Source organism: Parasteatoda tepidariorum, chromosome X1 (genome assembly GCF_043381705.1).
Source record: "Parasteatoda tepidariorum isolate YZ-2023 chromosome X1, CAS_Ptep_4.0, whole genome shotgun sequence".
Lineage (NCBI taxonomy): Eukaryota > Metazoa > Arthropoda > Arachnida > Araneae > Theridiidae > Parasteatoda > Parasteatoda tepidariorum.
Window position 1 is genome coordinate 47,328,606 of NC_092214.1, and position 10,436 is coordinate 47,339,041.

The following is a 10,436-nucleotide window of genomic DNA, read 5'->3' on the forward strand; positions in this document are numbered from 1 at the left end:
ATCAATAATAAGGATTCAGTCCAATGGTAGCATGGTTCTGTTTTGTTTTTATAACCTTTGCTCTCAGGGTACGACTGCGAGTTCTGCCCTCAATATATAAAGGCGGTGTAGAAAAATCAAAAGAATGAAAAGAAAGAAAAGAACATTTAAAAAATGAGCTACCAAGGAAGAGAAAGTAATTTTGAGCTGACTAAAAAAAGATAAAAGGAAAACCTCAAAACATAATCACCAATGAGCGATGTGTAACCAATGTAACAAAAGTGTTTCCTCAAAGAAACCTTAATTGATGTTTCTTCAGATGAAGACGATAAAAACACATTCTCTCTGATTGTTCTCATAGTAATGATGTATTTTCTAATTAACTTTTAAAAAAAAGAGTAGAAAAATGGATCCAATAGGGAAAGTATTTTTGCTAGGCACACGAAGGATGCAGTGGAGCAGAGGAAGAAGATAGTTATTTCACATGAGAGTTTCATAAATGCTATTCTTAAATTATCTTAAAAAATAAAAATGTTTGCTACTTTTTACTGAAATTCTAGTACTTCTAAACTTTCCAAAGAGTTTAAAGAGTTTCCAAGAGTTTGTGGGATAAAATCTGGTGATTTAATTTTCTTTAGAAAAAAAAATCTATTATAAAAATGTGGTGCATCTGTAGCTTTTTCAAGACTGATATTATGCGCCATATCTGACAGTTTCTCTGTTGAACAATTTAGCTCTAACAGGCTTTCAAATCTTAGCTGACCGGTCTTACCCCATTTTCCCCAACTTAGTTCCTAAGATTTTTTAATGTTAACAATGGTTGATAAGCATTAAGCTACAGCATGGCATTATATATATATATGCATTGTGTCCATAATTGGACCCATGAAATAAAAATGGAATATAAAATGTAAAAAAAAAAATAATGGAACATAAAATAAAAACATAATGAAATGTGAAATGAAAATATATAATAAAATACAATAAAACATAAAGTATTATTAAATATATAAAATAGAAATACAATAACTACGCTACGAAATGCAATTTGATGTTTAATTTACTATGTTTGCTACTGAGTAAAAAAAACAAACGGCAATTTTATTAATTAGTAATTTAATGCTGCACATTAACAGAGATAAGGCTGCTGAAATACGAAATGAATGCAGCTCAATATTTTATGTATACAAGGAAAGAATACAACTAAACTGCAGAAAAAACTGTTAAGATTTGTTTTATTATTCAATTTTTTTAAGTACATTTAATGTAAAGCTTATTTTTTGACAACCATAGCATTCAATCAAAGGAATTCTTGCAAAGAAATTTCAATTAACAAAGCTGTTTATTAGATAAGACATTCATAAAACAATATTAAACCGTTCTAACATTTTTGTACTCAGTTTAGAAATTTTGAGACAATTATTTATCAAAGATAAATATATTGAAAGAGACAATAATAAATGAAACATTTGTCTTTGCCATATTTATTTACACAGTGCACAATAGAATGAGCATGTTATGGAGGTTATAGAATTAAAAATTTAAGAGACAGTTAAAACATGAATGAGAATAATAGTGACTGGTGATAGATACACCCCTTAAGATGGACTTTTACAGGATCCTGAAAAAAAAAGATAAATTTTGTTATCATACATTCTGAAATAATTATTTAATATCAATGGTTATTATTATTTGGAAGAATCTATAGTGATTAACTTATCAATTTATAGTGATTCATTTAAATTAATAGAGCGTTGAAAAATTAAGCGTATGAAAGATTGGGAGCTAACAAAATTACTTTATATTTATTAAGAATTAGACACAGAAAAAGTGAAGATAAAAATATAAATAGTTAGAGGACAGACATTGAGGAGCAGCTACTAGTAACGTTGCAACAAGAGGACCGATTGTTGATTAAATATAATTACAATTCATGTTTAAGACTATATTGTTGCCAGATATATGAAATTGAGTAAAAAAGTTGAAAACAGTTTTTTCTACCACCATCTAGTGTGAGAGCTGGGATGGACATGTAATCCACCACAAATCCTACCTCTTCACAAAAAAAAAAAAAAAAAATTGACTGACAATTTGAAAAATTAATTAAAGAAAAATTAAAGAAGACGAAAAAATATACGGTATGTTGAGTTCTGTTTAGAAAACTAGATTATTTTTTCTCACCAGAGTTCAAAATCAGTTGCCAAGTTTGTCAACAGATGGCACTGCTGACTAAAAACTCTAAAACAATACTTTTTACTGAATTTCAGACCATTCCAAGTGAAATATTTGTGCGAAATTCTTAATTTTGTCTTCTTAAAGCATTACATTGGTGCAGGAAAAGGTGTTTATTTTGAAATCATTGCATAATAGTCTTGATCAGATAGCGTCATTGTAAACTGCTAGCAAACTTAATCACCAGTTTTGAAAAGTACTGATAATAAATCAGCTAGTTTCCGACGCCGAACGAGGCTACCGTATATTTCTCTCTCTTTTTCTTTTCCTTAATTTATTCTTCATATTATCAAGTAATTTCGGGACAACCTGTAAGATTCAGTAAATACGAATGAAAGTTGGGTAACTTAGAAGCAACACTAAATAAATAAGTTTTAATATAATGAAAAAAAACTAAAGATTAAATTCAAACCCAATTAGTTGTATTCTCCACAACAAAAAAATCTTCAAAACTCAACTACTTCATACTTGGTGATTAAAGAAAACGATTTCCTCACTTAACTAAAAAGTACTTCATTTTGAAGCTACTAATTTGCAAAAAGAATCACATGCTTTCCTGATCTTTATTATATTTCATCTTCGTCTATCCTTCATTATAAAAGTTTTAGACCCACTTTTGTCTAATTTCAAAAGATTTTTACCTGGATAGCAATTTAGTTAATTAGCATGCAAAAGCAAAAAAAAAATCATTGTTACGACCCGAAAATTAAATTTAGTTATACAGAATTTTCCTTTTTGTGCGCTATTTGGGTTTTTTTCCTTTCCTTTCATTTGCAACATCGATTTCCTTCAATTATTAACTCCTGCTTTATAAAATATAAAGAAATTAAACAATCAAAATGTTATTAAATTATGATTCTTCTGAAGCCTCTATATTTTCTTCTTACCTATAGCTGTTTTCTAGAAATGTAATGTTAACTAATTACAATTGCATGAAATTTGGTTTATTATTATTATTATTTGTAATAAGTGCTCCAAAGCTTCATAACCGTTTGGATGATTTCTGTTGTTGTTAGTACTAGTTCTTGCATTAAAGAGCAAGCGAAACTGCATAAATCGGCTAAACTCCTTAAATACACATTGATTTGTCTTTTTTTTTATTTCAATGTAACTTTATAAATTGAGCCTAATTTACTTTTACTGCCCTCATAATTTATTAATAATAGCGGGATGTAATCTAGTAATCGAAGAAAAGTCATCCTATACAGTGTACTTGATCATCCATCTATCTCAATGAGTCCATATACCTTTTTATTGTTATAATTAAATATTTATATTACAAAATAGAATGGAATAGAATATATTTGGAAAGGGTTACTTTAATTTAGAATTTCAATACTGTACACGGAGAAAATAATTCTGTTAAAATTACCGTACTGCATGGTAATGACATTTCTGGTAAAAACAGAAAGAATAATACTGGTTATTAAACCAAAGTATACGGTATTTAAACCATTCATTTGGTTCATACGGTAAAATTTTAGTTTTCAAAAAATTATATGTATGATTCTTATTACCTTATCAATATTATAATTCTTATTACCTTATTAGAACATATTTAGTAAAAAATACAAAACATAAATTTAACTCAATAAATGATTTTTTATGCCATCATGATAAATTTTATCTCATATTATAAAATCATATTTTATTTTTAATTTTACCAAACTCATTGACAAAGCACTTTGGTTTGGTATTCCCATAAAGCCAGAAACAAGGCGAATTTATCTTATTTTGATAGTTTTGACCATACTTTTTTTTTCAATGTGATATCACAAGCTTTTAGTTCCATCTCGATAGAGTTTTTGAATCATTTAATTCTGGAACTTTGAATTGCTAATGTGGAATTTCATCATTTTTTGCTGATTTGTTGTTCCATTTTAATAATACTATTATTATAAATTTAACAATAATAATAAAAATAATCGTTTTTGTTTTGTAAGCTGTTTTTAAAAATTTTGAGTTTCCTAAAACTAAAACCATAAAAATTAAGACGGTAGTTAATATTAGCTCACAAAACTGTCCCATTTAGCCTTCTGGTAGTAGTAATCCATAACTTAGACTCTTTTTAAGATATTTCAAAGTTTAAAGATTACACATAATGACTAGGCCCAGACATCTCTTGTATCACTGAAATTGCCCCGCAGTGGACTGATCGTTAAGACATGGTTCCCAGCAGATCACCGAAGTCGAGCATCACTGGCTGCGGTCAGTGTGCGGGTGGGTGACCACTTGGATCAGTCTGCGTAAGGACCGAGGATGTGCGGTATTGGTCCTCTTTAAACTGTTCTACCGTAAAGTGCTCGACTTCGCGTGCAGGTCGTTGGGCTACCGAAACGGGGGTGCCATCCCCTCTGCAGAGGATCAAAATTGTGATGGCTTGTCTTCGGATCATCCTTAGGGATGTTTCCTAGACCATCGCCAATAGCCCATTGTGCAGCTCTAGTGCGACGTAAATTAACAACTACTACTATTACATCACTGAAATTAACAATATTTCGAGAAGTATCACACGCAACAAAAACTTTAGAACATAAGTAGGATTTAAAACTTTAAAATCACTAGAATAGAACTTATGACAGTTTTATTACAGATATGTATCTTAATTTTTTCAATTTCGTGAGCAACACTATTAAAGTCACGAATGTGTGAAAAATCACTGCTGCATTTAATGTAATGTGTTGCATAACATCGTGTTGCATTTAATGGTTTACTGTTATATGGTATTTAAAAGTAAAATGCTATTAACGTTCGATGCTATTTTTGAAGTAAAAACATATATTATTCAACACTACTCGAGTGTGACATTCACATCCTGGTCTTTGATACAGTGTGAAGAGCTTAGGATAGTGCAGTTGACCAAGAAGGAAAAAAATGCTCTGAAGTAAAAATGGCAGTGACACCAATGGTTAGAAATTGGTTTTACCGTATTAAGATATTTAGTTTCATTTTATTTATTTATTTAATTTTTTTCGGTTCTCAAATTGTTTCCATTATTTTTCACTGTTCTGTCTTTCAATGCTAAGCAAAAAGTTTTTGCTTTCTTAAATTATTTATTTATTTACAGTACTTTTAAAATACCATCTTTAATGTGAGTTTTAAAAAAAAAATTTAAACATTGGTTGCTTATGAATTAATATAATGGAGAATTGTAAGCATTTAATCAAATGGAAAAGACAATGATACTACCGAAACTAGGAGAATAGTTTTAAATATAATACGAAATTGCAATCATCATTGACAAATTATTTGCTATGTGGGATTCTTAGAAAGTTTCTTTAATCTCAGTTCTCTAGAATATGTGAATTAAAGAGATAGCTATCATAATGTATAGAAATTTAGGTTTATAAAGCTAAGTTTAGTAGGCAATTTGTATCAACAACATAACATAAAGATTTATTGTTTTAGATGTAAATTGCACAGGGCTGCCAACTACTATTCCTTTTTCAAAAAGTTGTATTGAGCGGATGACAATAGAAAACTAAAACTTTCGAAATTGTGATAATTTTGTAAAGTTTTAAAAGTCTCAACACTAGAGATTTGAGAGAAAGGGATGTTTCATATGAACTTTTGAATCATTTACATGTAGTGGTGTGGAAAATTACTTTAATTCGAATTAACAAAACGAAGAATCGTGCATTAAAACATAAACTTAAGCTAACACTAGAAGAAATTTTCCCAAAAAGAGTAGAAAGTTGGCAGTCTGATTGTGCAGTAAAATATTCAATTGCGATGTGCATATTTGTAGGAAATAAACTTGCTTAAAAGATTCAGAAAATATACTATACTGAGATATTTCAAAAACATCCTCTGTCTCCAGTTAGGATGGAAAGTAATTAAAAGCTTATAAGCTTAAAAGCTTATAAGCTTTTAAGCTTGCTTAAAAGCTTATAAGCAAATGTACCAATTATTGATTTATTTTTTAATAAGACTTCTCTTTAATTTCTAACCAAACTAAGTATATTATAGCAAAAATAAATAAGACGCAAAATGAAGAAATACGTACTTGATAAAGTAATTCTGTTAGGACAAACATTTTACTTTTCTTTCTTGTTCAGATTTTCATGCTTTACCTTTTCCTCTAATTGAGTCTTTGAATGAGCATGTTTCAAGTGAGGTGGCCGCATATTGGGATACAATCCAGCCGTTCGCCCTGTAAGCAATAATAATTACAGAAAACTTTTATTAGGAAATTTAATCATAAGTATGAAATTAGTATACTATGGAAATGCAGCGTTATAAGTCAGATGTATCTTCGATCTATATAACTAAAACAGTTAAAGGTTTTTGTGATTCTCCTTTTTACTTAATGCAAGTAAGGATCTATCCTAAGAAATATGGATAAACTTCACCACTAAAGAGAGCTTGTCAAGATATTCGGGTTTCTTTTATTTTGAGTTGAGTCCGAAAGTACAAAATGAAGAAGCTTAATATTTACAAGATTTACGTAAATAGATGTTCAAAATTTTAAGGCGCAATAATGATCTTTTCTTTAATTTTGTTTTTGCAATTTCCATTTCATTTTTGTGGAGACTTTGTTAAAAATACTGTTTCAATTCTTTAATTTGGGTACTTAATATCATTTAAGTTTGGTGCATTATAGTCGCTTATAGCTCATCGGACATTAAACTCCATATTAAATCCAAATATCTAAATTGAATATGAAGTTTAAAACTAGACAAACTGAACATTGTTGTATACCTAAAAAGACTGAAGGGTCCAGTTTGGTAGTTCCCAATTGTCTGGGATCAATTAGACATCCAAATCTTAAAATAAAATCATGATTAATTTAATAAAAACATATTATAGACTTATTAATTTATTCGATTTGGTTAACGAAAATATTTGATTAAACGGAACAGTGGCATATCAATTATGCGTATAAATAGGTTTCTTAGATAATTGAGTTTCCTCTTTTCTCTGTAAATAATAATCACTGACATGTTGAAATATTGTTGTTTTTTAATGAAACTGGGGTACCTTATACAAATACCAAAAGGTACCTTATGCTCAAAAATGTCTGGGGCAAAGGGATACTCACGAAAGTACTTGAGGGTCTACTATGGCCCTTTCCATCATGTTGTTGTTGTTGTTTCAAATGCCACTTGCCAATACGAGCAAGCCTGCTTGATGAAACCAGGAAAATTTAAGGCAGAGTGTGCGTTTTTTGTTTTTCAGTTACTCCATTTATGGCTAAGGATACGACTTCAGCCACACACACGTCACTGCCCGTTTACAGAAAGGACTCACTCATTCGTCCTCAGATCGTAATTTTAACCTGAACCAGAGAACGATCATTCTCCAATTTATTTCCCCAGAAGTATAATGTGTTTTGGGAACATAGAGGATTCTGTGATGAAACAGATTTAACCTGCAACAGTCTCCATTTACTTCATGGGCAAATTTAGATTAAACTAAGATTCGAAAAAAAAATGACCCATGCAGAATTTTGGGAACAGTGCTAACTTTCGAAGAGATTTTTTTGACAGTATTCAAGTATTCTAAAACAATTAATTTCAAATATTTATCTTATCACGTAGGATAAAAACTGCAGCAATATATGAAAAACTAATCCATCTAACTTAAAGAAGAAAATGACGCATAAGAAAAAAGATTAACGAGTTATATGGAATTTAATACTTGTTTGATATTGTTTTTATGCTCAATCTGAATAATTTGTGTTTTATTACCTCATTAACTTACCCCCTTAAAGAATAATAATAATACAAATCATTCAGATTTTTGCAATAAATCGGCATATTTTAAGGTGAAGATTTCTGAAAATACTTCTATTTCTTTTGACGTGATCTTTAAAGTTTGTAAGTGTTTAAAACTAAACTAAGAATCTTCTTTATGTTCTGTAAAATGTTTCTCAAAATGTGGTAGTTTTAATTTTTACGAGTGAAAACTTGTGAAGCTTGTAAAAAATGTATATCGAACGTTGCATTTTAAAGAATTCGTTAAAACAAAAATCTGAGGAATAATTTCTGTGATCTCGAATGAGCAAAAGTTGAAAAATGTGTGTTGAAAAATGTGAGTAATAAATGAAAAAAAGTTTAAAACTCCATATGGTTCCTGTATCACAAATCTGTCAATGTAGTTTCAACTTGCAGATCGAATTTTATAACATCAATTGAACATATTTTGCTCGGAAAAAAAATTGATCCAAAAAAATTTTTATACTCTTTTTTCTAAATAAATAGCATTCGTCGACAAAATGAAGTAGGCAAAACCATTCACTTAGCCCAAATCAAAACAAACAAGTTTTAAAAGGCTAACCGATTTTCATATCAAGAAATTGAATTCAACATAATTTACATACATTCAACATACTTTGTTTAACATTTGTATAAAATTTAAAATGTTTATGAAGATTTAAGCTATTTTTAAATAGTTCTGAATCTCAGTACTTTCAAAATCTTTTTTAAAAATTCAAGCCATGAAAGATGTATTTGCTTTTCTTGCAAAACTTTTAAAAATGGTATCGAGGTGAGTTCAAAATTAAATGAAAACTAATGTTTAAATGGACTAATTATAATAATTTTTCTGTTTCCCTCAATTACTTTAACTCATTGAATCTATCAAATGGTTTTATCTGCTTTGCATGATTTATCGGACAAATTATGGGAGATTAACATAGTTTGATTTATCAGATTATTGTCGAAATCAGCTCATGATTGCGTTTTTCTTTAAATATATTTGGCAGGCCTCCATTACTAATATAATTTTCGCTTTTATCATTTGAAATTCCAATCATTTTAATACTACACATACCTAAACTCGTTTTTTCTCAAAGTCTACTTAGTTGAAATGAGACTGTTCTTTAATACGTGCGTTTTAGTTACCTTAGTTTTTTCTCCAAACTACGTAATATAACACCGAACAAAATTGTCAGCAAATCCTAGTAGTGAAATTCTTTATCACTGATGAAACATTTAACTCGTGTAGATTTTTTTAAAATATGTTAGATTTTTTTAAAAAACTTCTTTTCTTGCAAAATAATATTATCTGACAACTTTAAGAAGTTGCGTGTAATGCAGTCTTTAGATATCTAATTAAATTTCTTTTTACATTCGTTAACCAAATTAAAATCTTAAGATTGATTCATGTTACGATTCAATACGGACATATGGTAAACACAAATACAAACAGATAATTTTTTGAGAGAATATTATAAACTTAGATTTTTAAAGTACATAATGTATAAAACACCAATGCGTTCTTAGTTAAAACAAAACTGTAAATCCAAGTATAATTGTTTGGATTCAAACTACGACCTAAGCTTATCAGCGGGAGACCACAATTTAAATATTGATTTCAAAAGTAAACTATTTGTCATCGTCCATTTATTTTGACTCTAGATAATCTTAGCATATTAAAAAAAATTAAAGAAAAACCAACATTTCTATTATAATCTTTACCATAATGTGTTTACAAATAACTCTTTGGAAAAGTATTTTTCTTAAATTCCCAGATGAAGGATATACATCTATTTATAGACTTAAATTTTCTTGACTCATATCTAAGCATATAGCGAAAATTCAACTTGTTGCAAGAATGCAACTTGACAGACTAAATATTATCTAATAAAATTAGTTCTTTTATTAATTTTTATTAAATTATTTGAATTATTATTCGGTTTTATAGGTCACAAGATGTCAAAGTGGCATGCTTATTGGTTACTGCGCAGCGTAGCTTTATTGATCGCTTTGTTTAGAAAGGAAGTGTGAAAACCATTAAGTTCAGAATCGTTAAAAATGCTTAAAATCATTTATAACTAATTTTAAATTACATACCTCCTCCCATTACGGGCTGAGCTGGCCGGGGTACCCCCTGCACAGCAGCACTCATACCAAAAACAAACACGATGAAGCCGGACTTGAGCGGATTATAGAGAGAGAGACGTTAGCTATCCTATTCAAACTCTTACAGAAATGAATGACTTGAGCTGAAAGACGTGAACTAAGGGTTAGGGAAAGGCAATATCGATTCAAGATTTAAAACGATAGTCTCGATAGATAGATTTAAAACGATATCACAATCGATGAAATGTGGTTTCTCTTTAAATGCGTTTTAGTGAAAATTTATACATAAAATATTATTTAATATAAGAGTTTTGAAAGTAATTGTCATGTAATATATTTGATCAACCAGTTTAAAAGATTTGCCATATTTTTAGTGGGTTTGAAAAAATAAAAAACTGAGTCCATATTTTAAAAAAAGAA

General features: G+C 29.1%; 1 long non-coding RNA gene across 1 annotated transcript; it reads right to left on the bottom strand.

Moving 5' to 3' along the window:
- Window positions 1–1,197: 1,197 nt before the first annotated feature.
- On the bottom strand, window positions 1,198–10,182 carry LOC107453311 (uncharacterized). Its single transcript, XR_001585306.3, has 3 exons — window positions 10,008–10,182; window positions 6,218–6,364; window positions 1,198–1,600 (listed from the first exon to the last, which is right to left on the bottom strand). It is a non-coding gene; the product is annotated as an uncharacterized lncRNA (long non-coding RNA).
- Between the last annotated feature and the right edge of the window lie 254 nt (window positions 10,183–10,436).